The 17,650-nt window shown below is 31.0% G+C and overlaps 1 long non-coding RNA gene across 2 annotated transcripts; it reads right to left on the minus strand.

Annotated features, from left to right (window-relative positions):
* Window positions 1-276: 276 nt before the first annotated feature.
* LOC139897285 (uncharacterized) lies at window positions 277-12,774 on the minus strand. 2 transcript variants are annotated; one of them, XR_011776495.1, is made up of 5 exons: window positions 12,660-12,774; window positions 2,142-2,196; window positions 998-1,101; window positions 597-685; window positions 277-518 (listed from the first exon to the last, which is right to left on the minus strand). It is a non-coding gene; the product is annotated as an uncharacterized lncRNA (long non-coding RNA). The 2 variants fall into 2 exon arrangements; XR_011776494.1 differs by lacking the exon at window positions 2,142-2,196 and having other exon boundaries at window positions 12,660-12,769.
* Between the last annotated feature and the right edge of the window lie 4,876 nt (window positions 12,775-17,650).

A 17,650-nucleotide genomic window follows, 5' to 3' on the forward strand; every position in this document is an offset into this window, starting at 1 on the left:
ATATCGGGAACGACGATACCCTAGAAACTATCAAGTGACCATGAGTGTGGACTTCAAACCATAGGCCAAAATCAAACATTAATATAATAACCATATGAGAAAGCAACTTAAATTACAGCTTTACTACTAGTAATTGTAAAGTGAAATCACTAGTGTTAATTAACCAAAGACAATATCATATCATATCAAACCATATTAAAGCAAAATTAAGTACATTTAGGAAGAAAAAAAAAATAGATTTGTAGACTAAAACCCACAAGAAAGTGACACAAAATTTGGAAGATCCATATTAGATTTTTAATCCTGATGTTTAAATAAAACATGGGCAGTAAAAAGGAATTAAGCGAACGGCCGACAAGTTAAAGACTAGACAATAAAAACTAAGAAGGATTGTTACAAATTACAAACAGAGAAGATAACACAAAGATCAAAAAGGTAACATTTAAACAAAGAAGCCAAAGAGGAAGACATACCTATAATCGCAAAGCGGCGTCGTTAAGAGTGGAACTGGAGGGGTTCTGATAAATATAAGAAAGTGAAATGTGGAAATTAGGGATGGCATTAGGGTTAAAACGAATGAGAAATTACAAACATACCCTTCACAAAAAGATACTGTGAATGCACGTGCGATCACGGTGACTCCACCACTAAATCCACAGGGTATGGATTTGTATTAACAAGAAATCTATATTCCAAATAGAGCGAACATACATCATACATATAATCGAGTTACCATATATTCCAAGTAAGACATAGTTTTACAACATCATCCGAACGAGAACATTTCTTATATAAGACTTTCAGGTGATATCCGCATGTATTAACTAAAGATTTGGCTAGTAAAAAGGAAGAGTTTATTTCAAGACTAAAACGTACAAGATGTGCAATGAATTGAAAAATCTCCATAACAAATATATCTGACTACAACTTGTAAACCAAGATTGAGTAAATAATCAATAATAATTGACAAATGTGTAAATTAAAATAAGGGTCCAACCTGAATATGGATAGTTAAACAGGTCACTCGACTCCCAACCATCTTCTTCTTCTTCTTGCTTACTCATCTTTTTGGGGTTGCTTTCTTGTATTGTTCATTCGTTCCTTTTTAATCCAAAACAACAGTTAAGTAAGTTTCCAGCGTTACTATATACATTGCTTGAAAACAAGAGATTTGATCATTTTTAGATAAACAAGAATTAAAGCATCAAAGTAGTACCCACAAATGCTTCTATTGTTCTTTCTTCTTAAACAACAATAATCCATAGCATCATAATTTTTTTTAGATAAAAGTATTAAAGTGGCACCCACAAATTTGTCATATAAACATAATAAATCAGTTAATCAACATAAAAAATATGATGATATCCATATAGCTTACCGATAAAAAAACAACCAAATGATCAACTGATATGAAAAAACGGGACCCAGGTATTCTATTTACCCCCAAGCCTAAAGAGTTTGTTTCCTATTCAAAGACATATAACAACAGTCATTCAATCTTCAAAACTTGTTCAAAAGATACAACCTGGTAAGTACTAATTATTTAAATTTGGCGCTGATTTTAAAAATACTCTATTAATTATGGATACTTTTAGTCTATCTGATTTGCATCATAAACTCACTTGATTGTCTATCAGACTTGGGTCAGTAAGCAAGAATTAAACTTCTTCAGAACATAATTATAAAAATCCAATATTTCAATGTTATAGCACGTGCCAAGCACATGATTGATTCAGTTGCAACTATTAACAGAAATAACGACATGTGGATGAACTCAATTCATAACAGGTTCGGTTATTCCACTATATAGCTAGAGTAGTGTAATTATAATAATCATCTTTCAGTTGTTGTAAACATTTTCCCTCTTATTACACTGTCAAAATTCATTCAATTGAATATATCAATTACACTACAATTTCACAGCTAGTTCTTGAGCCCTAGCTGTCCGATTGTTGTGATTCTGTTTAATTGCGATTGTTAATCCCGAAAAAACCTATACAATCTGCATCATTCAATCATTAACAACTACAAAACCCCTAAATTCAAGTTTTCAGGTCAACGGAGTAACATAAACTACAAGGATAAGTTAACCCAGTAATAGTAGTTGATTGATTACGCAAAAGTTTGGGTGAGGAATTTACCTCTGTTGCAGAAGACAATTGTAGCTTGTAGCCATCCATCAAACATAATATCGGACTGTGATCAATTCCGAGTTTAAAAAAGCGGGGTCAATATTAATTATTATTATTATTAATCTTATATAAAAGGGGTGGGGATTCTTGTCCTTTGGAACCCACCCCACTCACAAAAATTGGTCAAAACTACATTGACCAAAACTCCATCCCCAAAACTGTAAGTCAATCTTATATACTAAAGGGAATCCTTGTCGTTTGGAACCCACCCCACTCACAAAACTTGCTCAAAATTACATTGACCAAAACTCCATCCCCAAAACTACATTGATCAAAACTCCATCCCAAAACTGTAAAATACCCCCTCCAACTATGAGTTGCTTACAAAAACTACCCTGAATTCTAGGGGGATAAAACGTAAATTATCTCAATTAAAATAAAAACTACCCACAAACTTCGATATATATGTTGGAGGTTAGGGGTAAGTCCTTTTAGTCACTAAAATGAAATTATTTTATTTGTTAAAGGGGTCTGTCAAGTTACATAATCGTATTCAAGTTCCTTGATCAGTTTCATTTGTCTCAAATAGTTCACTTTTTAGAGTTGTTCATGATTAAAGGTAGAAGTGGTAGAAGTGTTGGTGATACAGTTGTTCATGATTAAAAAAACACATTTTCAACCTTAATCTAATAATGTTTTCAAAATAAACTCATAAATGCTTTTTTGAAAGGCAAGCTCCTCAAAGTGTGGGTGGTAAGGATTGAACCTTGGTCTCCTTTTGAGATTTTCAAGCACCTAACCACTGTTATGAGAATTAAACTCATAAATGCTGTTTGTTAGTTTGCTTAAATTGGTTTTCATGATCTAAAGACAAAAAAGTTTATTTAATAGTATAATGTGCTTTTTATTCTTGCCAAGGTTAAAAAGAGATCGATTCTGTTTATTTGAGTACTTGTATCATGTGATAAATTAGAGTTTAATCATTCTTATATGTAAATTTGTTTCATTTTGTTAAGCTTTATGTGTTGAATTGTTGATTATTATTAAACTTTAGCCTTTAAGTATTGTTTTGTTATGGATTGGTTTAACATGCACTGCTATGTTCCACTTATTTGACCTGTTTCCATTCAAGTTCGTGTTTATATTAAGCCCATTTGTTTCATATATGTCTCTAACGGCTACGCTTCATCTGTAGAGACCCTCTTCTAATATTAGCATCCATGTCTCTATATTTCTATTAAAAAAAAAAGGGTCTCAGACCCGAAAAAAGAGGGTCTCGACCCGACCCAACCCGCTTTTGACCCGTTCAAAATTTCTGACCCGTTTAGACCCGGATTCGTTTAAACCCAAACCCGTTTCGACCCGACCCAAGCCGACCTAATTGCCAGGTATAGTTATATGGTTTGGGGGTTAGGGGTTGAAGTTAGGATCTGTTATTGATGTTTGAAATTGCTAATGATGTTTATTTAAGTTTCATAGAAAGTCAATTTTAAAAGAGTTTAGGTTGAATTTAGCTTTTTATGTAATTTGCATAATATATATATGTAGAATGTTTTACAAAGTATTTGAACAGGTTTTTTTTTTCGGGTAATGGCTAAAGAAAAAGTAAACATTCGAGTTATGGTCGCGGGACATCCTAACTCATGCAAATCAACGATCATCGCTAAGTTGATTGCTAGTAGTATGGATCAAAAAAAGAGAATTCGTTTTGAGGAAGAAGGTGATGACAAGTTGAGCGAATGGTTGATAAGTGAATTCGAAAAGGAAAAGTTCATATTCGAAACAAGTAGATTTATCTGCTCGTGGACGTTGGAATCAACGAAAACGTTTCAGGCAGATTTTGTTGGTCTATGTTTTTGATATGACTTGTCCATCACCCCTAGCTTGTTATCCTAATAAGGTTGAAAATGTGTTTTTTTAATGAACAAGGTACCATCTAATCTAGGTTGAGTTTTCTTAAAATAGTTTATACTAATAATTTAGATGTTTCATAATTTTTTACATCATTTTTATGTTTAGATGGATGTTGTGGGATATTTCAACAATGCTTTCAATGATGATGTGGGTTATGTGAAAACCCAGGTAAAGGACAATGGATGTGAACTAGAAAAAGTTAACGCTGATACGGGTATAAACTTAACTTTTTAAGAAGAAAGATCGTGTAACCAGAATCTCTCCTTTTAACTGATACGGGTATAAACTTAACTTTTTCTAGTTCACATCCATTGTCCTTTAATTGGTTTTTCACATAACCCACAGCATCATTGAAAGCATTGTTGGAATATTCCACAGCATCCATCTAAACATAAAAGTGATGTAAAAAATTATGAAACATATAAATTATTAGTATAAACTACTTTAAGAAAACTCAACCTATATTAGATGGTACCTTGTTCATTAAAAAAAAATCACATTTTCAACCTTATTAGGATAACAAGCTAGGGGTGATGGACAAGTCATATCAAAAACATAGACCCAACAAAATCTGCCTTAAACTTTTTCGTTGATTCCAACGTCCACGAGCAGATAAATCTACTTGTTTCGAATCTGAACCTTTCCTTTTCGAATTCACTCAGCAACCATTCGCTCAACTTGTCATCACCTTCTTCCTCAAAACGAATTCTCTTTTTTTGATCCATAGTCCTAGCGATCAACTTAGCGATGATCGTTGATTTGCCTGAGTTAGGATGTCCCGCGACCATAACTCGGATGTTTACTTTTTCTTTAGCCACTACCTGGAAGAAAAAAAAACTTGTTCAAATACTTTGTAAAACATTCTACATATATATATTATGCAAATTACATAAAAAGCTAAATTCAACCTAAACTCTCTTAAAATTGACTTTCTATGAAACTTAAATAAACATCATTAGCGATTTCAAACATCGATAACAGATCCTAAGTTCAACCCCTAACCCCCAAACCATATAACTATACCTGGCAATTAGGTCGGCATGGGTCGGGTCGAAACGGGTTTGGATTTAAACGAATCCGGGTCTAAACGGGTCAGAAATTTTGAACGGGTTAAACGGGTTGGGTCAAAAGCGAGTTGGGTCGGGTCGAGACCCTCTTTTTTCGGGTCGGGTCGGGACCCTTTTTTTGCAAATATAGAAATATAGAGTACATGGATGCAAATATTAGAAGAGGGTCTACAGATGAACCGTAGCCGTTAGAGACATATATGAAACAAATGGGCTTAATATAAACACGAACTTGAATGGAAACAGGTCAAATAAGTGGAACATAGCAGTGCATGTTAAAGCAATTCATAACAAAACAATACTGCTAAAGTTTAATAATAATCAACAATTCAACACATAAAGCTTAACAAAATGAAACAAATTTACATATAAGAATGATTAAACTCTAATTTATCACATGTTACAAGTACTCAAATAAACAGAATCGGTCTCTTTTTAACCTTGGTAAGAATAAAAAGCACATTATACTATTAAATAAACTTTTTTGTCTTTAGATCATGAAAACCAATTTAAGCAAACTAACAAACAGCATTTATGAGTTTATTTTGAAAACATTATTAGATTAATAAATCAAAAAAAAAAAAAAAAAAAAAAAAAATATATATATATATATATATATATATATATATATATATATATATATATATATATATATATATATAGTCATAATCAAGAGGGAAGCACTTTTAGGGGAAGGGGGAAGCAAATTATTTTTTTTTTTTTTTCGTTTTTTGAAAAAACTTTGTTCACGAATATTATAGAATAGATGAAAAGAGAAACATTTAAAAAAGACACTTTGTGATGAATGTCATTATTTTGGCGGAAAAACGCTCGAAGAAAAAAAAATAAAAACATTCAATGCAATGAATGTTTTGCTACCGAGTTTATTTGAATCGTTTTGTTTTCATCTTGTGTGAAGTGTTTTTTTCGAATTTAGCCGGATTTAGAGTTTAGAGTTTAGGGTTTAGGGTTTTCGGGTTTACTCCGTAAACCCTCAACCCAAAACCCTAAACCCTAAACTCTAAACCGTTCGTGTTAAAATATTCAATCTAAACCCTAATTTCTAAACCCTAAACCCTAATTTCTAAACCCAAAACCCTAATTTCTAAACCCTAATAGCTAAACCCTAATTTATAACCCCCTAATTTCTAAACCCTAATTTCTAACCCCTTAAGAAAAACTCGGCAGCAAAACATTCAAAGCATTGAATGTTTTTATTTTTTTCTTCGAGTGTTTTCCCGCCAAAATAATGACATTCATCACAAAGTGTCTTTTTTAAATGTTCATATTTTTATCTAATCTATAATGTTCGTGAACAAATTTTTTTCAAAAAACGAAAAAAAATTACTTCCCTCCAAAAAAGTGCTTCCCTCTGGGGTACAAACTGAATAAGTGAATATGGGCCTCTCATTTTGTAAATTTTAGTAAAAAGCCTGAAAAATACGGAAGGGTAATATGGTCATTTTATAATTATCACCTATTAATGTTTTCCTCCCTTTTCTTTCCTGCAAAACCTTCCCCCAACCCCCAAATTTCACTTTCACTCACGATTCCTTGTCTACCTTCTACCCTAATCTCAGAACCCTAATTCACACAATTGATTCTCGTCACCATGAACCACAATAGCTCTGTCTTCACCGTTTTTCACCATTTATAGATCTGTCTATTCTGTATCTGCAACTCACCATGAACCATAATAGTTCATTAAGGTAAAACCTCAATTTGTTAATGATTTATTAATTACTACTAGTATATATATCATAATAAAGTTTTTCATCATCCACTAACTATCATTTCGTGCATCTAATAAAAAATAAACTATTTATTATGATGCACTCAAAGTGTTTGATGAAATGCCTGAATGAATTTTGATGAAATGACTGGATGAATTTTGATGAAATGCCTGAATGAATTATGGTCACTGAAACCTAACATTTTTTGTACTTGTCCATTGAGAAGATTGGTTCGTTAATTTCCACTGAACTAGAACCAGATGGGAACTCAATAACCTTATTGAAGGATAAAGAACTTGAGAAGTTTCATACTAGCATTACAGAAAGTGACATAGCCAGGGAGGAGACCAAAACTTCTATGGTTACACATGAAAGGACACATATTCAATCTTGTCAGAAGGTCAGTGCTCATCATTTCTTATTAAGGACTCTAGAACATTAAAAACGTGAGCAAGTTGTAATCAGCCTTGCAATCCATCATTCTTTATGTGATATTTTATGCTTTAATTTGCTTATGCAAAGTTTGTTATGTCTACTTTTTACTTAGAAGCAATACTAGCAAGCCCAAGGCTACCTTATATAATGATCAATTCTCCCTTTTAAAAGTAGTTTGGCCAAGCTTTATATAATCTGATGATATAATATGAATATATTAATATTGATAATTATTTTCAAGTTTGTTTGACTCTTGTAATTCACGGTGTTCAGAATTTGCATGGTGAGTATGAATGTTTAAAATTCAGAATGAATGATAAAAAATGAGTATGAATGGTAAAAATTCAGAATGAATTAGGGGTGTTCGTTCGGCCGGTTTTGGGTTTAGATGGTTTAAACGTTTTGGTTTAATCGGTTTTTCAAAATAATTTATGAAAACCAATAACCAAACTAAATCTATCAAAACCAAACCAATCCAACCAAGTTCAAAATCGGTTATTTGGATCGGTTATCCAATTAAACCAAATTAAAAATATTTAGGGATAATAGTTGATACACAAATCAAGAATCAAAAAACACACTCAGCTAATAATGTGAATTTGGACCAACAATTAAGCTATCAGTTATAAAGCAAAAAAAAAATATTCATTGTATAAGCTGTTACTAGAAAACTTAGAGACAAATATTAAAATAATATCGTAACCAATAAAAACACCAAGTTCTAAACAAGATGGTTTCTGTATATTGTTCATACTTTAAATAAATATATTAGTTACAAAAAAAATAAAACGTATGTTTTCAAATTTAATCGGGTATTCGGTTAATATCCATGTTTTTATTTCTAAATCCAAAACCAATCCACAAACCATTTTGTAATTCGGGTTTCACCAAAAAATCGAACCATATCCGAATTAGCCAAATCCGTTTCACCTAAAAACATTCGGTTTTGTCGGTTATTTGGTTAAATCCATTTAATGAACACCTCTAGAATGAATGCTAAAATTTTAGTATGAATGATAAATATATGAGTATGAATGGTAAAATTTTTGTTAAATGACCATGATTGATTATATGAACTTTCAACTTTTGTTGTTTTTTTTTTTTTTACTTTTTTAATCATTTTTATGTACTTATTTGTTGTTATTGTTTCCTTTTTTAATCATTTATTATGTTTTATATTACTTTTTTATAGGTACTAGCTCAGTTTGTAAAAATCATTTTCTGGCTTCTTTTGAGGATGAAGGTCCTGGTGGTCAGAAATTATGGTTTCCTATGGTTCCAAATCGTCTTATGCCTGTTATTGGTAATGTCTTTGCTTCATGGCAAGGAAAAAAAGTTGTCGATTTTGAATTAGAAGATGAAAGTGAGGATGAGAATGAAGATGCGGATTTCGAAGAAGAACATTCTGATTCAGAATAATTTTTTCGTGTTTAAATTTTTCCAGTTTTTTTGAAGACTATACTGTTTGTAATGTTTTTTTTTTCCATTTTTTTTAATACTGTGTAAGAATAATTTGTAATTGTTCTACTAATACATTTCCAAGTTTTTTAATTTCGGGTGTTTTTTTATCATCCATTGATACCTTTTATCCTTCATCATGTTCAACCTTTTATTTTATTGTTATTTATCAATAATTTTTGTGTGTTTAGTCTATCAGAAAATTTGCAACTTTTTTTTTATCTTGTTACCTGCTTTTTTTTTTATCATTCATACCATATTTTTATATTCATACCATCGTTTTCATAATTCAGCATCTCAATTATTATCATTCATTACCTCATTATTACCATTCATACTGTTTTTTTTTATTATCATTCATACTGTTTTTTATTATCATTCATTCTATTTTTTTTATCATTCATACCCTATAGTGTACTTTTTATCATTCATAGTGTTTTTTTTTTATCATTCATAGCATATTTTTATCACTCATCATTCATCATGCATAGTATATTTTTATCATTCATAGTATATTTTTTTTATCATTCATAGTGTATTTTTTTTTTACCATTCATAGTGAATTTTTACCATTCATAGTGAATTTTTTATCATTCATAGTGTATTAAGTGTATTATTACATCGTTCATCAGTAACAAACAGTCAAATAATCATATGATTAAGTGTATTATTACATCATTCATCAGTAACAAACAGTCAAATAATCAATAATCGGTTTCGTATTTCATCATTCATCAGTAAAACACAGTCAAATAATCATACAAATTAACGTTATCATACAAATAATCGGTTTCGTATTTTATGATTCATCACGTTCTTTTATCATTCGTCGGGTACTTTTATCATTCATCAGGTATTTTATCATTCATCGGGTATTTTTTTTATCATTCATCACGTTCTTTTATCATTCTTCGTTTATCATTCATCAGCTATTTTTATTATTCATTGGGTATTTTTATCATGCATTGAGTATTATTATTATTTGTAAGATATTTTTATCATTCATCGAGTATTTTTTTATCATTCATCATTTTTTCATACAAAATAGTTTCTACTTCAATTCAAAGAATTGATTTTCATCATTCGTCATAATGCTTTTTTATCATTCATCATTTTTTTTTCATTCATCATGTTCTTTGATCATTCTTCGCTTATCATTCATCAGCTACTTTTATTATTCATCGGGTATTTTTATCATTCATCGGGCATTTTTATCATTCATCGGGTAATTTTATCATTTGTAAGATATGTTTATCATTAATAAGGTATTGTTTCTATCATTCATTAGATAATTTTTATCATTCATCGTATTTTCATACAAAATATAATATTTTGATGAATATTATTATCTTATGAATGATAAATGTTTTCTTTATGAATAATAATTGTTTTCAAAAAATCACACATCATCTGTTACAATCTAAAATTCAAACTCATATGGGTTGATCTTAAAAAAGAATTTGGTCTTTTTTCGGTAAAGGGGATAGTACCCCGAAAAAATTTATATCAACCAGAATCAAAAAAATTACAAAAGGGGCGGGTGTTTTGAAGTGACCTCCCGAAACACTTTAACAATAGATGACTTACACTAGAAAAACATGAAATCTATACATTTTATCAATGACCTAAAAAATAAAAACCTCTTAGTCTATACATCCACAAATACCATTGTCTAGAACTAAGTCTATGTCGATCATATCCCTGCAAAAAAAACATAGAATGTACCAAAATCACAAATCATACATGAACCATCTTCAACAAACAGCAGCTCGAATTCTTCAATAAATTCTTGACTGTTGACTCCAGTTGACTTTGCCAAATAACTTCTTTAATATCTCTGATCTTAACATCTTCAATGTACACTTCCAATCTTTGAACTCTATATCTTCAATATCTTTAGCCTTTGGCGCTTTACAACACTTGGAACATGAATCTTTAATATCATCTATCATTGACTTTCGTTGACTTTGCTTTTCCATAATTATGTACCTGCACAAACTAGTAACAAAAACTACCATGAAACTATAACATTCACAACAAGAAGTATACATAATGTATATCCTGATGCATGCATATTCTTAACAAATGGTACAATAAGAAGTCAAAAAGATTACCTAGTAAAAACAAAAATTTCAAGTTCCAGAGAAAAACAAAAAGCATCCATTACTTAGCATAGGCAGATTCTTCAAAGCTTTTACAATGGGTCAAGATTGCTACCTTCAGAAACAAAAAGCATCATGTTAATTGTTTCACAAACTGTAACTTTTAATGGTTCTCTATTTAGAGCAAGATTTGAACAACTCAATATTAATAAGTCCATATTTCAATTTTATATAATTAAATGCAAAACAATCTACAATGAGTTAAGAATGAATAATTTGAAGTGCATATTGATGCCTCGGACTCAGCTTGAATCATATGACCAACCTACCAAAACAAGAATATAGCAACAAAATGTTCAAATCACAAATGTCTCAAAATAATAATAATAATAATTATTATAATAATAAGATAGGAAATTTGGGACTTACAGATTCATAAAATGAATGTATCTAGTGGGGCTCAAGGTCAGCAATAATACATAACACAACATTCATTGAGACAAATGATCGAACACCTAGTGTGCAATATCGTATGATGTATTCAGTCAATCAAACACTTAAGCATACAATTTTCTAACGAATAATAATAATAATAATACTAAAGGTAACAACAAATTAAAGAGAAAACCCTGTACATCGAACATTCATCGGAAATTCGCCATTGTTATTGAAGATTCATCAAAATAGCCATTGTTTGTTGAATTCGATTGAGAGAGAAGAGCTGAAAAAGAGATTAAGAAGATGTAGAAGAGATTAAGGAGATGAAGAAGAGCTGAAGAAGAGATTCAGATTGTTGTTTAATTTGGTTTTGAGAGGAAGAAATCTGATCAGTTAAAAACTCTAATACGTTCTTCAGTATGTAAGTTACAGTATCTGTTGCTTATTTTGTTATTTGATAAATTGTAAAATGACAATGCTGCCCCTCCGCGTTTTTTTATAGGTGAATGAGGTTTTATGATATTTTGTGGTTCACATTTGCTTATCCGGTTTGTACTCATTTTAAACTTAGCCACGGATCGTGCCCATATATATATATATATATATATATATATATATATATATATATATATATATATATATATATATATATATATATATATATAACCGGGCACGACAATTTACTTATTGCAAAACCCTTAAACACAGTAGTTGAAATTGAATCGATGAAAGGTTATATGTTGAATTGTTGATGATACCCAGTTGAGCAACAAACACAGACTTTCTCTTATGTACCTAAGACAAATTCAACTATTAAATTCACAATCAATCAGCAATCAAGCGCATAAACATCGATAATAATCAGATTAAACATCAAATTGACGAAATATAGAAGATAAAATCATACCATGTGATTATGTGAACGAGAAGACAGATGCGAAACGTGAGGGGATTTTGGCGATTTGGGGATTTTGCCGATTTGGGGATTCGATTTCACGACCCAGCTGTAAACCCGTCGAGACCCGGACTAATATATCGTGACAAGACTGTGAATCTCTTTTGGACCCGGACTATTCTATTCAATGACAATTTAAGGCCCATTGGACCCGAAATTTTAAACCCAGTTGACCCAAATTTTAAGTGTTAGGTTTGGTTTGCCAGGTGTAAGTATAACTCATAAACCCTAACCCCTAAAATCATAAACCCTAACCTCTAAACCCTAACCCACAACCCCTAAACCCTAACCTCTAAACCCTAACCTCATAAACACACTTGCACACAAAATATTCACAAAATATGCAGTAACAGCTCATGAAAACACAAAATATTCACAAACACACACTGATTATTCACACACAACTAACTGATTAGTAATATTACCTCAATAGGTAGTCGATTGTAGTCTCCAAAGAAGAAACGAAGAGGAAGAAGAGTAGCGGCAGAGAATTGGAACGAAACCATAGATGCTTCTGTGCGAGAGAAGAACTGCTCGGCCTGTAGTCGCTTAATACGAGTGTAGTCGCTTGATACGAGCCTGGGTGATAGAAGGATAGCCTAAATTAGCACAATTATTATTAACAGGCTCCTCTCTGGCCCATTTACGTACAAGTCCAAATAAAATAGTTTAGCAAGAATATTGTTGAGTCAAAGTTGAATGTTGAGGAGATGTGTAAAGCATTCACACGTCTCACATGATCAGCCATATTCCATGCACTATTTAGTTTTATATAATTACTAGTTTAATGACTCGTGAATTTACGGGTTTGACAAAAAAAATTCTACATTATCATAACCCGTGAAATCACAGGTTTACTGAAAATACATATGAATATGGTAAATATAATATAAATATAATATAAATAAAATACTAAAGGAAAGGTTATTAGTAAACATAATAAGAATTATCAAGCTTTGTAGCGAATTCTTCTAGAAAACATTCTTTATAATAGTACCAACATTCATGTTCATATGCCAGTTGATCACCTATTCAAGATTAAAATATTATCAAGACGGAACATAGACAAACAATGAGTAAAATACTTTGGAATTGGATAATGAGATGATATTATTTCTAACAAAAGCTTTCAATACATGACCATTGGAAACGAATTAAGAATGTAAAATTGTTAATAATGGTAATATAAGCACAATTTATAGCTTTTAGGCAACTATGACAGACTCTAGTTAATAGCATTCAACAACAATATACTATCCCTAGTTGCACATGTTATCTCTTGAGCTTTATTCAAAACTCTTTGTTAAAAGGAAGATAATGAAATAGTAATGAAAGGAAGATAATGTTATAAAGCAAACCTTCCAATCCAAGTTAAATGTAATGGATATATATCAAATCTTTTATATACGAACCACCTGCCCAATCCTTTGGTGCCTGCAAAAGTATAAATAGAATAAATAAACAACTTTGTGGAAGCTGAAAGTCGAGTTAGTTGCAGGTCAATTTGTTTGTTCTTGAAATTTTTTAAATGATAAAATTATATCAACAGTCAAACATGTTTTGTAACATATTCAAAACAGCTCCTAGTCTAACAACAACTACAAATTTATCTATAATATCGATGTACCTCTAAATGTTGCAAGATACATAATATTTTCACATCTAACTAATGTAATCTAATTAATAATTACCCAACATGACACCAATATAGACTATATGCAGAAAGCAAAGAACATAAAAAAAAGTTTGAGCAACTTACCACATACAATTATATGACCTGCTAAACTATGATAAACAAATACACTTATACACATCATACAAACTAACAAAAAACAATCAAACAACCAAATTGAAAAAGTATCTTTTGGTATTCAGAAGGATTACGAAAGAGTGATGCTAAAAAACTAAAAGATTTGGAGCTTGAAATTCTCACATGGCAGTCTCACATATATTCCTCCTTTTTTTGACATATGTCCATGCTTATCTTTCACATTGAGGTAACTATCAACCACGCTGCAAAAAATGAAACAAAGATTCAACTATATACAATTATCATCAAGAAAAACAACAACCACGTGCGATCAACAACAATAAGAGACAATTTCAAAACGGTTAAAGTAGTCTAACTATAAAACTCTTGTAAGGATTCATATCCAACCTGAAAAAACATTAGTTAGTGCAATTCATAAATATATTAAATTCAAACTGTTAGAATTGTACATGTTCTTGATCATAGTTGATCAAGAGTTGATAAATATGATATGTACCTAAAATTCATTAACACGAATCAAATCATATTCAGATAATGACTACATCACATAATCAATTCGCCCAAACATTTAATCAAACACCTTATATGCATGAACATAAACCAAGAGCAAAATCAATACTGATTGATCAGAATGTGGAAATCAATCAAAACATCGACAAATTTCAATGGAGTATTAGTTTTTGTTCTTTAAATGAAATCATTCCCGAAGAAAATAAAATAAAATAAAAAAAAGTTGTATGAAATCTATACCTGAAAATAACAATCAGAATAGTAATTGATATTTGAATATTGAAATCGGCTCACAAATGAGATTGAAGATAGAATAAACGTCGCCAAGCAGAACATATCGTTAAAACTTTAACCTAATTGCATCGATATTGTATTAAATTAAAAACCCTAATAACACTTACAACCTATCATGTCCGTCAAAACGTGATAGATGATGATGCCGATTGGTTGTTGATGGCTTCATAAAAAAAAATTAACATCGGTTAGTTTAGAAGAAAAATAGAGAGAGATCGTGTACCAGTTTTTATGGTTACCGAATTTTGTTTAGATAAACCCTAGAATATCAAGCTTAAAACCCTAAAATTTACATTACCTGGAACTTAGGTTTAATCGATTGAAAACCTAACCACTGGCGAAATGTTGAACCGATTGTAAAGAATGAAAGAAAAAACCCTAATATCAGTTAAACGTTCACGCGAAATAGAAAGTGTTGAAAACAGATTCGAGAATGGAGAAGAAACATGTACAATGATTGAAGAAGATGGAAGAATGGTTTCTCCATGGAAATTTTAGGGTTTGAAGCGGCTGTGATTTTAGGAAAAGGGAACTGGATAAGGATCTAAAGAAGTGGCTGAGATTTCCGTATATATATGAAGAGTGAAGATAAATAGGACGATTGTCTAGGTTTTTTTTATGGAGTAAATACTTAATTAATTTTAATTAATTAAGATTAATGACATGGCTCTAAAAAAAATATTTTCTTTTTTAATTTTTTTTAAGCTTGATAAATACTTATTTTTGACATCATCATTTTATAAATATAATAGAAACTATAGAAGATAGGTTAGTGGTTTATCAAGTTGGTAGCAGTTTATAATTCTAGAATTAGTTTACGTTATATTATTGTTACTAAATATGTACTTTGTTTTGATTAAATAGATATGATGAATGAATGAAATTGGTTTAGTCCAAAGTCTCTTTTCCACAAATCTCTTTTCGTTGGAGACTCGCCATCTCGAATCGACTTTATCCAAGGAGTTCACGGTCGACTCGAATAGACCGTATCACGCTTGTAGCCGCCAAAGAAGAAGAAAATTTGATGTTGTTGAAGAAATCCTAGAAAAATAACGTATATTACCTTTTTAGATGCGTTGACTTTTGTTGACCGATTTTTTGGCGATTCTCTAACCGATTAATCGTTAAGCTCTTCCAGCCGATTAATCGCCGATTACTCGGCCGAGTAATCCGAGTTTTGCAACACTGATGATTTGGATAGCAAACGAGTTTCGACGATGGGCGATTTAATCATGAACAACTGTATCACCAACACTTCTACCTTTAATCATGAACAAGTCTAAAAAGTGGACTATTTGAGACAGATGAAACTGATCAAGGAACATGAATACGATTATGTAACTTGACAGAAATACCCCTTTAACAAATAAAATAATTTCATTTTGGTGACTAAAAGGACTTAACCCCTAACCTCCAACATATATATCAATTTTTATTTATTTATTTATTTATTTTTTAATTTCTACTTTATATTGTTCAATAGGGCTATAACTTATTTCCTGTCGAGTTAACTGCTCCAAGTACATGTTTATTTCATTTTTATATTTTATACTAATACTATTAGATTAGATACATTTGATTGAGTAAGGTTGTCATTTTCCTGAGCTTTAGGCTATGGGTTTTAAGTTTAAGAATCTCATGTGTGGGCTAGCTTTTATACGATTTGATATTGAATATACTGTTGGTTGTTAATGCCCAAGACACAACTTATGTTTACACTAATAATAACATATAAACATATAGGGTCACACACAAAGAGCAATTATCTACCAAGTATAAATTTAAATGTGATTTAAATATGATCAACCAAAAATTTGTATGAACATTATTATTTGGATGAAATAATTATGTGTAGTGAAGTATCAATATATGCACATAGTCTAGTAATGTTGCAAGTAACATTTAAGATTATGTTAATTTGTTTGACAAATATATAAGACAAATGAATGGATTAAGTTAAAGAAGTGGATCATGTAATGGAGACCTTTACACACCATCTTTGTATATGGAGTTGGTGGAAGAATAATTATAACCTTATGCCATCATTTGTCTAGCATTATTGTTAACCTTAACTATTATATTGTATGAGTGTAATAGCACTTGCTAAAATAAAATAAAAATAAAAAAACTTGCATACACTTGATATACATATACGTACACTTGAAAGGATGATAAAGAGTATTCCATCATCTTTTCTATCATGCAAGCAACTCTCAAAAATAACTTCTAAGTATTTCTTTTAGTAGTAAAAGAGTTAGTAGTTAGTGTAAGATAGTTGTATAAGACAATAAGGAACAAGATTGTTCGTCATCTTGTTTTTCACTTATCATTGGTTGATAAGGACTAGTGATAATGCTAAAAACGAACATATATTTAATAGCATTATCCCTGCAAGTGGTTTTGATACTATTTGGGTAATAGTTGATCGTCTCACCAAATCAGCACATTTCCTGCCAATAAGAGAAGATGACAAGATGGAGAAGTTAGCACGACTGTATTTGAAGGAAGTCATCTCCAGACATGGAATACCAATCTCTATTATCTCTGATAGGGATGGCAGATTTATTTCAAGATTCTGGCAGACATTACAGCAAGCATTAGGAACTCGTCTAGACATGAGTACTGCCTATCATCCACAAACTGATGGGCAGAGCGAAAGGACGATACAAACGCTTGAAGACATGCTACGAGCATGTGTTATTGATTTCGGAAACAGTTGGGATCGACATCTACCGTTAGCAGAATTTTCCTACAACAACAGCTACCATTCAAGCATTGAGATGGCGCTGTTTGAAGCACTTTATGGTAGAAAGTGCAGGTCTCCGATTTGTTGGAGTGAAG

The sequence above is a fragment of the Rutidosis leptorrhynchoides genome, chromosome 3, assembly GCF_046630445.1.
Source record: "Rutidosis leptorrhynchoides isolate AG116_Rl617_1_P2 chromosome 3, CSIRO_AGI_Rlap_v1, whole genome shotgun sequence".
Classification (NCBI taxonomy): domain Eukaryota; kingdom Viridiplantae; phylum Streptophyta; class Magnoliopsida; order Asterales; family Asteraceae; genus Rutidosis; species Rutidosis leptorrhynchoides.